This window comes from Salmo trutta, chromosome 30, assembly GCF_901001165.1.
Source record: "Salmo trutta chromosome 30, fSalTru1.1, whole genome shotgun sequence".
In the NCBI taxonomy this organism is placed as follows: domain Eukaryota; kingdom Metazoa; phylum Chordata; class Actinopteri; order Salmoniformes; family Salmonidae; genus Salmo; species Salmo trutta.
The window spans coordinates 26,778,463-26,794,155 of record NC_042986.1 but is presented as its reverse complement, the minus strand read 5'-3'; positions in this window follow the sequence as shown (position 1 = coordinate 26,794,155).

Below are 15,693 nucleotides of genomic sequence, written 5' to 3'. Positions count from 1 at the left end.
ACTTTACCATTTATATTTTTGACAACTTTTACTTTTAGTCCACTACATTACTAAAGAAAATAACGTCATACATTTTCCCTGACACCCAAAAGTACTCGTTACATTTTGAATGCTTGGCAGGACAGGAACATTTTCCAATTCACACAATTGTCAAGAGAACATCCCTGGTCATCGATAGCGCCTCTAATCTGGCGGACTCAATAAACACAAATGCTTTGTTTGTAAATAATGTCTGAGTGTTGGAGTGTACCCCTGGCTATCCGTACATTTCACTGGGTGACTTTCACTTTTACTTGAGTAATTTTTTATTAAGGTATCTTTACTTTTGCTCAAGTATTACAATTGGGTACTTTTCCACCACTGTTGTTTTGATGTTTAACGTGTTTTTTTATCATCACGCTTCACAGTAATTTTCAGCAGCAGCTTATCATCTCTTGATCTACTAGTTATGCCAGAATGGGATAACTTCAAAGCCAACAGTTGGATGGAAATGTCAACATCACCTCTGTGGGAGCTTTACTATTGTGCGAATGATACTTCATAACCTCTCTCTGCTTAGGATAATGATTTACACATGTTGCTTTCAACTAATTTCATGACCTCCCTGGAGTAGAATCCCACAAGGTATCTGGTAGTATAGAATTGGGACACAGCAGATTCAGGAGAACAATTGATAGCTATTTTGGAATCATCACCTATCTAAAGAAGTGACAATGCCTAACCATGGCTAACCTGAGAGCCTGGAACCAGTGTGTGCCCTGCCCTCACCAAACCTTTAAGAGCAATCAAAGCTGTGCTGTTGTGTTTCCTAAACATAATGTAAAGGTTCACTGTATAATACTAGACTTGGTTTCCTTCACTTTTGCGCACTGGTCTTTTTTTCTTTTTGACCTGCTTCTCTTTTATTCCCTGCTAATGTCCACTGCTATGCCGGTTTTGTATTAAAAGTCAATATATCAAAATGTTTTTGTTTATATTACAAACTTGATTAAAGTGTGCACGTCATGGAAATGTGTCTCCGTATCTCTCAGACATACCTCACAACAAACACTATTATGATCCTAAATGGTTTTCAAGGTTTGTCACACTAAACATGACATGAAATTACTTCAATGACATGGATTTCTTGGAACACACCTTTGAGTTCTCCGTAAAACTGACACACCTGCTGTAACAATTTCATGTGTATAGGAGAAGTTCATATTTATATCCAAAAACAGCATTTTACATTGGCGCGTGATGTTCAGAAAATGTATTCCCACCAAAAACTTCCGGTGAATTTACAAAAATACTCATCATAAACGTTGACAAAATACATAACAATTATTTTAAGAATTATAGATACAGTACTCCTTTATGCAACAGCTGTGTCAGATTTTAAAATAGCTTTACGGAGAAAGCACATTTTTCAATATTCTGAGTACATAGCTCGCCATCACAGAAAGCTATACAGACACCCGCCAAGTTCGGGGCAACCTAAACTGAGAATTAGTATTAGAAATATGCTCTTACCTTTGTTGATCTTCGTCAGAATCACTATCCAAAGGCTAACGCGCGAGCGCAATTCGAAACACAAAAAGTCAAACGCTGTTTAAAATCAATCTTTATGGTATTTTTAACGTAAAATTGCGATAATATTCCAACCGGACAATAGCGTATTCATTCAAGGAGAAAAAGAAGGAACAGCGTGCTCGCGGGACCGCGCATATCCAATCTCTTTGTCCCCAGGCAGTCCACTCAGTAACTGAGCTCCTATGCTCTGCCCTGAGACAGGAGAATGCTCAAACCACTTTCTGAAGGCTTTTGACAGCCAATGGAAGCCTTAGGAAGTGCAACGTGACCCAACAAATACTGTAGTTTCGAAAGGGACTGGAAAAAAGAACTACAATTCTCAGATCCTCCACTTCCTGGTTTAATTTTTCTCAGGTTTTTGCCTGCCATATGAGTTCTGTTATACACCATTCAAACAGTTTTAGAAACTTCATAGTGTTGTCTATCCAAATCTACTAATAATATACATATTCTAGTTTCTGGTAAAGAGTAGTAACCAGTTTAATTTGAGTACGTTTTTCATCCGGCTGTGAAAAGACTGCCCCCTACACCTCAACAGGTTAAAACGTGTAGTGTATTTGAGGTTTAAAAAAGCTTTTGAAGTTTGTAATTTCCATGTTGAAATTTCAGACTTGATTTTCTCTTATGAAGAATATATCAACCCCTACAAAAATGGCCATTAATTATAACCCACATAATAATGCACATTTCCTGTCGCTGCAGGATTATTTTCCTGCTATAGCAAACTGGCTCAAGTTAAGATCCTAAACTTGTACCCATATCTAACCCATTCTAATGATCCCTCAGCAAACTGAGTTTGAATTATGCCGATAGTATGTGCTCTGACCCTCCCTTCCTGTTGATGCTACAGACAAAGTTGTAGAACTGGTTCTGTAATACTACAGAATAGAGGAGTGGAGAGACCTAGAGTGTGTAGAGGTGCGGTACAAGACTTGATTCTGTAAAGTTTGTGACATATAAAAAACAGTATGTACACAACATCAAGTACTAGATAATATTGTCCTCTATGTTGCAGTAGAGCTGCAACTTTATGTAAAACATATCCTAAGCAGAGGATTGATAATGAGCTAACAGTTTGATTTGTTTATAATACATATTAATTTGCTAGAAAACCAATTTCTATTAGTAACATTATTGCAAGTCCTAATATTTTTTATACAGTATCCACCTTCTAAGGTAAATGACATTGGGGCTGAAATGACTTCCCGCCAGGGATGGACTGGGACAAGAATTCAGCCCTGGCATTTTATCCTATTAGACCGTCCTAGAGACATTAATGACACTCAGGTGTGTCCAATTTAGCAAATCAAATCAAACTTTATTTGCCACATGCACCGAATACAACAAGTGTAGACTTTACCGTGAAATGCTTACTTACAAGCCCTTAACCAACAGTGCAGTTCAAGAAGAAGAAAATATTTACCAAGTAGGCTAAAATAAAAAGTAATAATAAAAAGTAACACAATAAGAATAGTGAGGCTATATACAGGGGGCACCGGTACCGAGTCAGTGTGCAGGGGTACAGGCTAGTTGAGGTAATCTGTAAATGTAGGTGGGGCCGAAGTGACTATAGGTAACAAACAAACAGCGAGTAGCAGCAGTGTACAAGAGGGGGGGGAAGGGTCAGTGTAAATTGTCCGGTGGCGATTTTAATGAATTGCTCTGCAGTCTAATGGCTTGGGGTTAGAAGCTGTTGAGGAGCCTTTTGGTACTAGACTTGGCGCTCTGGTACCGCTTGCCTTGCGGTAGCAGAGAAAACACTCTATAACTTGGGTGACTGGAGTCTCTGAGAATTTTCTGGGCTTTCCTCTGACACCGCCTATTATATAGGTCCTGGATGGCAGGAAGCTTGGCCCCAGTGATGTACTGGGCCATTCGCACAACCCTCTGTAGCGCCTTACGGTCAGATGCCGAGCAGTTGCCATACCAGGCAGTGATGCAACCGGTCAGGATGCTCTCGATGGTGCAGCTGTAGAACCTTTTGAGTATCTGGGGACCCATGCCAAATATTTTCAGTCTCCTGTGGTTTAAGATTTTGTCGTGCCCTCTTCACGACTGTCTTGGAATGTTTGGACCATGATAGTTTGTTGGTGATATGGACACCAAGGAACTTGAAACTCTAGACCTGCTCCACAACAGCCCCGTAAATGTTAATGGGGACCTGTTCGGCCCGCCTTTTCCTGTAGTCCACGATCTGCTCCTTTGTCTTGCTCACATTGAGGGAGAGGTTGTTGTCCTGGCACCACACTGCTAGTACTCTGACCTCCTCCCTATAGGCTGTCTCATCGTTGCCGGTGATCAGGCTTACCACTGTTGTGTAGTCAGCAAACTTAATGATGGAGTTGGAATCGTGTTGGTGACGATCAGCTCCTTTGTCTTGCTCACATTGAGGGATAGGTTGTTGTCCTGGCACCACACTGCTAGTACTCACCTCCTCCCTATAGGCTGTCTCGTCGTTGCCGGTGATCAGGCCTACCACTGTTGTGTCGTCTGCAAACTTAATGATGGTGTTGGAGTTGTGCCTGGTCATGCAGTCGTGGGTGAACAGGGAGTACAGGAGGGCACTGAGCACGCACCCTTGGGGAGCTCCAGTGTGGCAGATGTGTTGCTACCTACCCTCACCACCTGGGGGCGGCCCGTCAGGAAGTCCCGGATCCAGTTGCAGAGGGAGGTGTTTAGTCCCAGGATCCTTAGCTTAGTGATAAGCTTTGAGGGTACTATGGTGTTGAATGCTGAGCTGTATTCAATGAATAGCATTCTCATATAAGTGTTCCTTTTGTCCAGGTGGGAAAGGGCACTGTGGAGTGCAATAGAGATTGCATTATCTGTGGATCTGTTTGGGCGGGATGCAAATTGGAGTGGGTCTAGGGCAGGGGTCACCAACTTTTTAGAAACTGAGAGCTACTTCATGGGTACTGAGTCATACGAAGGGCTACCAGTTTGATACGCTCTTCTGAAATAACAAATTTGCTCAGTTTGCCTTTAGTTATACGTTATTAATAATGATTAATGATACTCATCTATGTGAAGACACTGATCACGTTAATAATTTCTCACAATAATTATCAACAATGAAAATAAGGTGGGAAACAGATATCAATACCGCACATTCATCTTCTGCACATCTACCATTCCAGTGTTATAATTGCTATATTGTAATTACTTCGCCACCATGGCCTATTTATTGCCTATTTATTGCCTTACCTCCCTTATCCTACCTCATTTGCACACACTGTATATATACTTCTTCTACTGTATTATCAACTGTATGTATGTAACTCTGTGTTGTTGTGTGTGTCAAACTGCTTTGCTTTATCTTGGCCAGGTCGCAGTTGTAAATGAGAACTTGTTCTCAACTAGCTTACCTGGTTAAATAAAGGTGAAATAACATTTTAAAAAATAAGGTGTTGGGACTGCTATTGGGACAGCTTTATATAGGCCCTAAGAGTTTATGGTCACTGTTTGTCACTGTTATAGTGCAATTAATGTATTGTTTAGTGTTTGTTGTGTTGTGTAATGTCGTGTTGTGGCTTTGCTGGAATGAATAATTATTATATATATTTTTTGCTCCACCAAGATTTACATGCTCAAATCGCCACTGATAATAATCTATAATGAGCCTTTGGCTGATGAGTGGGCAATGGCTGGTCCCCTTACCAAGAAGGAACGGCCCAGTTTTCTGATTGGCTGATCTTAGCACGCAAACTCACACACAAAGTCAAATGCGGCATCAGCAAAGAGACCTGATCTGACTAGGACATCAGTTAGACAGCCAATATCATGGATTGTGAAATGCGGAAAGGGTGCATATAAACTTAGAAAGAGCACATTCTACATTGTCACCTCCCTCAAAACGGCCTATTTTTTGGCTGCTAAAACCATGATTTGCTCACACAATAACGTGCATTATCCTCATGAATCCTGTAATGAAAGTGTCTGCCCTGCCCCTTACTGTCAGGGATTTCTTCGTCGTTTGACGATATAGCGAAATCATCGTCGGAAAAAGATGACCAATATGCAGCAGAGTTGTGATAGTTCATTTTGAACATTTAATAAACTCAAAAATGAACATACAAAAATAACAAAACGAACTCACGATTTACAGACAGTCCTGTTAGGCTCACTCACGTTAAACAAGAAACAATCTCCCACAATTACACAGACAAACACACCCAACTAATATAGGACTTCCAATCAAAGGCAACACCACACAGCTGCCTTCAATTGGAAGTCCACCCCAATTAACCAAACATAGACATACAACTAACTAGATCAACAAATACGTACACAAGGAACAGTGCCCAAAAACCCCGGAATACTTAAATCAAATGCCCTTTTAGAAAAAACACCACCCCTAACCACATAAAACAAATACCCTCTGCCACGTCCTGACCAAACTACAATACCAATTAACCCTTATACTGGCCAGGACATGACAGTACCCCCCCCCCCCTTAAAGGTGCTAACCCCGGAAGCACCTTAAAAAAAAACAACCCCAAACAACAACAACAAAACAAAAATTCCCCCCTACTAAAGGGAGGGAAGGGAGGGTGGTTGCCGTCAACGACGGCACTGTGCTACACCCCCCCTCCCCAACCCACCTATATCTGGAGGTGGCTCCGGTTCTGGCCGTTCCAGGCAGTCGGGCCACTCTGGCAGCTCGGGGCAGTCTGGCCACTCTGGCAGCTCGGGGCAGTCTGGCAGCTCGGGGCAGTCTGGCAGCTCGGGGCAGTCTGGCAGCTCGGGGCAGTCTGGCCACTCTGGCAGCTCTGGGCAGTCTGGCTGCTCTGGCAGCTCGGGGCAGTCTGGCCACTCTGGCAGCTCGGGGCAGTCTGGCCACTCTGGCATCTCCGGGCAGTCTGGCCACTCTGGCATCTCCGGGTAGTCTGGCCGCTCTGGCAGCTCCTGACTAGTGGGTGGCTCTGGCGACTCTTCACTGACGGGCGGCTCTGGCGATTCCTCACTGACAGGCGGCTCTGGCGACTCTTGACTGACGGGCAGTTCTGGGGACTCTTGACTGACGGGCAGTTCTGGCGACTCTTGACTGACGGGCAGTTCTGGCGACTCTTGACTGACGGGCAGCTCTGGCGACGTCGGACTGGGATGACGCACTTGAAGCCTGGTGCGTGGTGCTGGTACTGGACGTACCAGATTGGGAACACGCACCTCCAGGCTAGTGCGGGGAGCGGGAACAGGACGAGTCGGATTGGGCTGACGCACTTCCGGGTCCGCACGAGAGACAGGAGCTGGAAACCTAGGGCTATGGAGGCGCACAGGCGGTCTTGATCTTACCTCCTGCACAACCCGTCCTGGCTGGATGGAACTAGTAGCCCTGTACGAGCGGGGTGCTTGTACAGGGCGGACTGGGCTGTGCAGGGGCCTGATGGTAGCCGTGCATAGAGCGGGAGTTGGGTAGCCTGGTCCTCGGAGACGTACCGGTGACCAGATGCGCTGCGCAGGCATCCTCCTATCAGGCTGGATGCCCGCTCTAGCACGGCACCTGCGAGGGGCTGGAATAATGCACACCGGACTGTGCGTGCGTATGGGTGAGATAGTGCGCTCCTCAGCGAAACATGGCGCTCTCCACCTCATACGCTCCTCCATATAACCACGGATAGCTGGCTTCCGGCTCTTCCTAGGCCTAGCCAAACTACCCGTGTGCCCCCAAATTTTTTTTATTGGGGGTGCCTCTCGTGCTTCAACGCCAGTCGTGATCCTCGGAAACGTTCCCGGTCCTTACCAGCCATACTCCATGGGTCCTCTCCGGCCATAACCTGCTCCCATGTCCATCTCTCCCGTTTGTCCAAATCAAAATTCCTCTGCTCCTTCCTCTGCTGCTTGGTCCTGGTTTGGTGGGAGATTCTGTCAGGGATTTCTTCGTCGTTTGACGATATAGCGAAATCATCGTCGGAAAAAGATGACCAATATGCAGCAGAGTTGTGATAGTTCATTTTGAACATTTAATAAACTCAAAAACGAACATACAAAAATAACAAAACGAACTCACGATTTACAGACAGTCCTGTTAGGCTCACTCACACTAAACAAGAAACAATCTCCCACAATTACACAGACAAACACACCCAAATAATATAGGACTTCCAATCAAAGGCAACACCACACAGCTGCCTTCAATTGGAAGTCCACCCCAATTAACCAAACATAGACATACAACTAACTAGATCAACATAGAAATACGTACACAAGGAACAGTGCCCAAAAACCCCGGAATACTTAAATCAAATGCCCTTTTAGAAAAAAACACCAACCCTAAACACATAAAACAAATACCCTCTGCCACGTCCTGACCAAACTACAATACCAATTAACCCTTATACTGGCCAGGACGTGACACTTACCCTGTTTCGATGGGGTATGCTGCTGTGTTGAGCGAACCACCCATTTGCATTCGCTACAAGACCATGGTGCTTGCCTACGGAGCTGTGAGGGGAACGGCACCTCCGTACCTTCAGGCTCTGATCAGGCCCTACACCCAAACAAGGGCACTGCGTTCATCCACCTCTGGCCTGCTGGCCCCCCTACCTCTGCGGAAGCACAGTTTCCGCTCAGCCCAGTCAAAACTGTTTGCTGCTCTGGCACCCCAATGGTGGAACAAGCTCCCTCACGACGCCAGGACAGCGGAGTCAATCACCACCTTCCGTAGACACCTGAAACCCCACCTCTTTAAGGAATACCTGGGATAGGATATAGTAATCCTTCTAACCCCCCCCCCCCCCCAAAAAAAGATATAGATGTACTATTGTAAAGTGGTTGTTCCACTGGATATCATAAGGTGAATGCACCAATTTGTAAGTCGCTCTGGATAAGAGCGTCTGCTAAATGACGTAAATGTAAATGTAAATGTGTAACAGTTCAAAATGCAATTGTGGGAAAAACACCGTTTTGGAAGCTTCGTCCCCTTGTCCCTGTCGAAGCAAGGAAGGTCTCAGCTTTCTGTATATATGATTTTTATTTCTATAACTTTCAATAGTCAGCTTAATAGCAACTATTTTATAACCAAGATATTTGATTTGCCTTTGAGATATTGAGTAGCACACACACAAAATGTGCACCGGCCATTGGGAGGGCATAGGCCAATAGATCTAAATATATAGCATCTATAGTATAATTGTCAACCCAAAATTCATGTCGATCACTGGATTAGGTTACACATCCAAAATATCTTGAGGCATGCATTACTGCTTGGACGTGTTAGATTAAACATTTCTTTAATACCCCAGTAGTCTATTTATTACACTTCTTAATAAAGCCCTATGAATTCATTTATACGATGATTACTCATGAATTGTGTCCGACCAAATCACCATATCATGGACTAGTGCCACCAACTGTAAAAATTTGAGGCACCAGTGACAGTAGAGGAAAATGTTGTCTGGAACCCTGTAGTAATTAACACTTAGGGTACACACAAAAAATAAAAGATTCCAGGAAGATCTTTTAGGGGTTCTTCAAATAGAAACTTTGGCGGGAACCTCTACAAGTTCTTTGAAGAGAACCCCCTTTAATGGTTCCTCGAATAACCATTTTTACCCCGCCCATTATAAATAAGCATAACAATAACACAAACTATTATTTGTCAGTGTTTATTATGATTTTAGTGGCAAAGCAGAATTCAAAATATGAGGTAAACTCCCAGCAGAGCTCCAAGTTCAATCAGTATATGCTCTTTCGTGTTAATGTGTTGATATCCTTCGTATCCATCGCCAGAATGATTTTGCAGTGCATGGTGATCAAACAGGTTTCCAGTTATATTAGTTGTATTTCATTTATTGCTCGATTTTTTGATGGCTTGTTTGATTGGTTGATGTATTGGTTGGTTGATTGATTAATTGATTGATTCATATCATCCTTATCACATGGGACTACAGCTGACATTTGAGGCCAGAGATGTATCCAGTAACCTAACAGACTGGGAGTGTAAGTGGAGGTTCTAGACATCAATGACAACCCACCTGTTTTCCAATTGAACACATACACCACCGAACTTAAAGAGTCTGCCTCACAAGGTAGGGTGACCACCACATGTCCCGGATTGTGCCGGGCAGTCCTGCATTTTGGCCCTTTGTCCCGCAACCAAACAATCATGTCCCGTATTTTATCAACAAATTCAAACACCACTAATTTAGAAAAAAGGTCAACTTGTCCCGTATTTCAGTCAGACATTCCGACCTGTCTCTTGCAGTCACGTTGCGCTTATGAAAATATATATCACTTCTCCAATTGTTGCTGAGATCTGATATTCTGCGCAACGCAAGACGAGATGTAGGCCAATGTCATAGGCCTATCTTCATCCAATCATATTTCTCAAATCCTTTTGTCTAAATCCAAGGACAGTTACATGCTGACTAGACCAGGCACGTGCGTGCGTCCACGTGCGCATGTTGATTTTGTCCATCCACACCAGACGCAATCAGGACACGCAGGTTGAAATATCAAAACAAACTCTGAACCAACTATATTAATTTGGGGACAGGTCAAAACGCATGAAACATTAATGGACATTTAGCTTGCTGTTGCTAGTTTATTTGTCCTGGGATATGAACATTGGGTTGTTATTTTACCTGTAATGCACAAGGTCCTTTTTTTCTGGATCTTTGTAGAATTTTGACCGATTTTGAGTCACACAAAATCATGTGTTCTCTACTCCGACAACTAATCCATAGATAAAACGGGAAACCTAGTTAGTTTCTAGTCATCTCTCCTCCTTCAGTCTTCTTCTGTGAACTTTATATGGTGGTTGGCCACCAACTGGACTGGAGTGTGGACCCCAGGTCATTTTTCAATCACCAACGTGGTCATATGCTCCAAAAAAATCAATGAGGAGATGGGAGAGGCGGAACTTGCAGCGCGTCAACCTGGCTACACAGATGCTCGTTGACGTGCACGAGCAGTTTGGATGAAATGATCAAATAACATTGTGTTAATTTATTTTGTAACGCTCGCGCACGTGAGTTTGTTTCTTTCTTTTCTTTCTTTCTTTCATACTTGTATTTATTGCAGATAAAGGAAAACCACACTGTGGGTGGTTATGAATGTAGAATGTTTATGATGTATTGTTATTAAAACAAACACAACCTGCAGACATTTACAATGGAAACCACACACAGTCCTTTATATAGGAGTGATTGAATATAGGCCTTTGAAACCTTAACTCTTTCTGTTTCCTATCATGTCAGGAGATTCTCTGATAGCTGTAAAGCGAAAGAGAAAGATAAAAGAAGCACAAACAATGGCACATTTTACCTGAAGATTGTCTCCGTCCCCCCTACACCCCCAGACGACCTGGAGTTTTTCCTAGAGCAAAATAGTACAAAAGAGGGGCCTCTATGTATCTATATTATTTCTTTCATTAACTTTTAACTATAGTGTGACTGACTATTTCAATCATCCACTTCAGAAAGCAGAGAAATACACCATCCTGGTGGAGGCTAAAGACCGTGGAGAGGTTGTTCAGCTCTCCAGCACCTGTACAGTCATCATCAATGTTGAGGATGGAAACAACCATCTGCCAGTCTTCACTGGGCAAACGGTGGGCAACATAATTCTATCCTCCTCACTTCATCACAAGAACTCGTGGGAGTATGTTAAAATACACTAATGAATCTCCATAACCACAACTGTGACCCTCTTATAATGTTCCATCATGCTGGGATATGATGTTATTTCAGGCTGCAGGAAACATCAAGGAGAGAGAAAGCAGTGATGTACCAGTTCTTCGGCTGCAAGTTTCAGACCAAGATACCAAAGGTACTGATGCCTGGAAGGCTAAATACACTATCCACAGAGACATGGACCATAACTTCAGAATCGCCACTGACCCAGGGACCAACGAAGGAGTCTTGTTTGTTGGAAAGGTCTGTTACCTGTCAAATAAGTCAATGCCACCTAAATAAGATGATGTATGTGAAATGAGACTCACATTTTCTACAATTTAGATTAAATTGCTGTATTAATCCTCTTTTTGTTGTTGTTGTTGTTGCAATCAAACTAATAGCAGACCTGTAGTAGTAGCTGATGAACTCTGCTTATAGCTGTGGTTGTAATAATCATTTACCTGTATCCATTTGTTTGACTAAATACTAAATCATCCTTCCATAACCCACCTCTGTCTCCTGCCAGCCTCTGGACTATGAGGACGGCTCTCTGAGGAACCTGTCAGTCAGCGTGGAGAACTAGATGCCCTACTTCTCTTGTAAGATCAAAGGTCGTCCCGTCACAGGCCTGTGGGATGTGGTCACCACATAGGGGACATCTTTGACAGGCATCACACCGCCCCCGCTGCCCAACCGCCAGGTGACAGTCATGGTGGAGGATGTCAACAACCCGTCCATCTTCACCCACGCCATCAAAACCATGATGGAGGAGGAGAACATGAAGGTGGGCCGCTACCTGGAGAAGTTCACCGCCATCGACCTGAACAGGAGCCACGCCTGCACCTTCATGTTAGACTGGGGATTTAACCCTCCCTTCAGTGGGACTTCTGTTCTGCAGCACACCCTACTGTTCTATGGCATCTCCTACTGTTCAGCAGCACCTACTGTTCTAGCATCTCCTACTGTTTTGCAGCATCTGCTACTGTTCTATAGCATCTTGTACTGTTCTATAACATATCCTACTGTTCTATAGCATCTCCTACTGTTCTATAGCATCTTGTACTGTTCTATAACATCTCCTACTGTTTTGTAGCATCTCCTACTATTTTGCAGCATCTCCTACTGTTTTTTCAGCACCTACTACTGTTCTATAGCATCTCCTACTGTTTGCAGCATCTCCTACTGTACTGTAGCATCTCCTACTGTTTTGCAGCATCTCCTAATGTTTTGCAGCACCACCAACTATTTTGCAGCATCTCCTACTGTTCTTGCAGCATCTCCTACTGTTCTGCAGCATAATCTACTGTTCTATAGCAACTCCTACTGTACTGTAGCATCTCCTACTGTTTTGCAGCATCTCCTACTGTTTTTGCAGCACCTCCTACTGTTTTGCAGCTTCTTCTACTGTTCTACAGCATCTCCTACTGTTCTGCAGCATCTCCTTTCTTGCAGCACCTCCTACTGTTCTATAGCATCTCCTACTGTTTTTGCAGCACCTCCTACTGTTTTGCAGCACCTCCTACTGTTTTGAAGCATCTCCTACTGTTCTATAGCATCTGTTTTGCAGCATATCCTACTGTTCTATAGCATCTTCTACTGTTCTGCAGCATGTACTACTATATTGCAGCACCTCCTACTGTTCTATAGCATCTCATACTATTTTGCAGCATCTCCTACTGTTTTTGCAGCACCTCCTACTGTTCTATAGCATCTCCTACTGTTTTTTGCAGCACCTCCTACTGTCCTATAGCATCTTCTACTCTTTTGCAGCATCTCCTACTGTTCTATAGCATCTCCTACTATTTTGCAGCATCTCCTGCTTTTCTATAGCATCTCCTACTGTTCTATAGCATCTCCTACTCTTTTGCAGCATCTGTTTTTCTGCATTACCTACTGTTCTATAGCATCTCCTACTGTTTTATAGCATCTCCTACTGTTCTATAGCATCTTCTACTCTTTTGCAGCATCTCCTACTGTTCTATAGCATCTTCTACTATTTTGCAGCATCCCCTACTGTTTTATAGCATCTCCTACTGTTTTGCAGCATCTCCCGCTGTTCTGCAGAACCTTCTACTGTTCTATAGCATCTCCTACTGTTTTTGCAGCACCTCCTACTGTCCTGTAGCATCTTCTACTGTTTTGCATCACCTCCTACCGTTCTATAGCATCTCCTACTGTTCTGTAGCGTGACCTACTGTTCTGCAGCATCTCTTACTGTTTTGCAGCACCTCCTACTGTTCTATAGCATCTTCTACTATTTTGCAGCATCCCCTACTGTTTTATAGCATCTCCTACTGTTCTATAGCATCTTCTACTCTTTTGCAGCATCTCCTACTGTTCTGCAGAACCTCCTACTCTTCTATAGCATCTCCTACTGTTGTTGCAGCATCTCCTACTGTTCTGTAGCACCTTCTACTGTTTTGCAGCACCTCCTAGTGTTGTATAGCATCTACTGTTTTGCAGCACCTCCTTCTTTTTTGCAGCACCTCCTACTGTTTTTGCAGCACCTCCTACTGTTCTGTAGCACCTTCTCCTTTTCCGTAGCATCTCCTACTGTTCTATAGCATCTACTACTGTTCTATAGCACCTCCTACTGTTCTATAGCATCTACTACTGTTCTATTGCATCTCCTACTGTTCTGTAGCATCTCCTACTGTTCTATTGCATATACTACTGTTCTATAGCATCTCCTACTGTTCTATAGCATCTACTACTGTTCTATAGCATCTACTACTGTTCTGTAGCATCTCCTTTTTTGCAGCACCTACTACTGTCCTATAGCATCCCCTACTGTTTTGCAGCACCTCATACTGTTCTATAGCATCTACTGTTTTGCAGCACCTCCTTCTGTTTTAAAGCACCTCCTACTCTTTTTGCAGCATCTCCTACTGTTTTTGCAGCCCCTCCTACTGTTATGTCGCATCTCCTACTGTTCTATAGCATCTCCTACTGTTCTCTAGCATGTCCTACTGTTTTGCAGCACCTCCTGTTTTATAGCATCTGCTATTGTTCTGTAGCGTGTCCTACTGTTCTATAGCATCTCCTACTGTTCTATAGCATCTCCTACTGTTCTATAGCATCTCCTACTCTTTTGCAGCATCTGTTTTGCAGCATATCCTACTGTTCTATAGCATCTCCTATTGTTCTGTAGCGTGTCCTACTGTTTGCAGCACCTCCTACTCTTCTATAGCATCTCCTACTATTTTGCAGCATCCCCTACTGTTTTGCAGCACCTCCTACTGTACTATAGCATCGTCTACTGTTTTGCAGCATCTCCTACTGTTCTGCAGAACCTCCTACTGTTCTATAGCATCTTCTACTGTTTTGCAGCACCTCCTACTGTTCTAATGCATCTACTACTTATTTGCAGCATCTCCTACTGTTCTGTAGCATCCCCTACTGTTTTGCAGCACCTCCTAGTGTTCAATAGCATCTACTGTTTTGCAGCACCTCCTTCTTATTTGCAGCACCTCCTACTGTTTTTGCAGCACCTCCTACTGTTCTGTAGCACCTTCTACTTTTCTGTAGCATCTCCTACTGTTCTATAGCATCTCCTACTGTTCTATAGCATCTACTACTGTTCTGTAGCATCTCCTACTGTTCTATTGCATCTACTACTGTTCTATAGCATCTACTACTGTTCTGTAGCATCTCCTAATGTTCTATTGCATCTACTACTGTTCTATAGCATCTACTACTGTTCTATAGCATCTACTACTGTTCTGTAGCATCTCCTACTGTTCTATTGCATCTACTACTGTTCTATAGCATCTACTACTGTTCTATAGCATCTACTACTGTTCTGTAGCATCTCCTTTTTTGCAGCACCTACTACTGTCCTATAGCGTCCCCTACTGTTTTGCAGCACCTCATACTGTTCTATAGCGTCTACTGTTTTGCAGCACCTCCTTCTGTTTTAAAGCACCTCCTACTCTTTTTGCAGCATCTCCTACTGTTTTTGCAGCCCCTCCTACTGTTATGTCGCATCTCCTACTGTTCTATAGCATCTCCTACTGTTCTCTAGCATGTCCTACTGTTTTGCAGCACCTCCTGTTTTATAGCATCTGCTATTGTTCTGTAGCGTGTCCTACTGTTCTATAGCATCTCCTACTGTTCTATAGCATCTCCTACTCTTTTGCAGCATCTGTTTTGCAGCATATTCTACTATTCTATAGCATCTCCTATTGCTCTGTAGCGTGTTCTACTGTTTGCAGCACCTCCTACTCTTCTATAGCATCTCCTACTATTTTGCAGCATCCCCTACTGTTTTGCAGCACCTCCTACTGTACTATAGCATCGTCTACTGTTTTGCAGCATCTCCTACTGTTCTGCAGAACCTCCTACTGTTCTATAGCATCTTCTACTGTTTTGCAGCACCTCCTACTGTTCTAATGCATCTCCTACTTATTTGCAGCATCTCCTACTGTTCTGTAGCATCCCCTACTGTTTTGCAGCACCTCCTAGTGTTCAATAGCATCTACTGTTTTGCAGCACCTCCTTCTTTTTT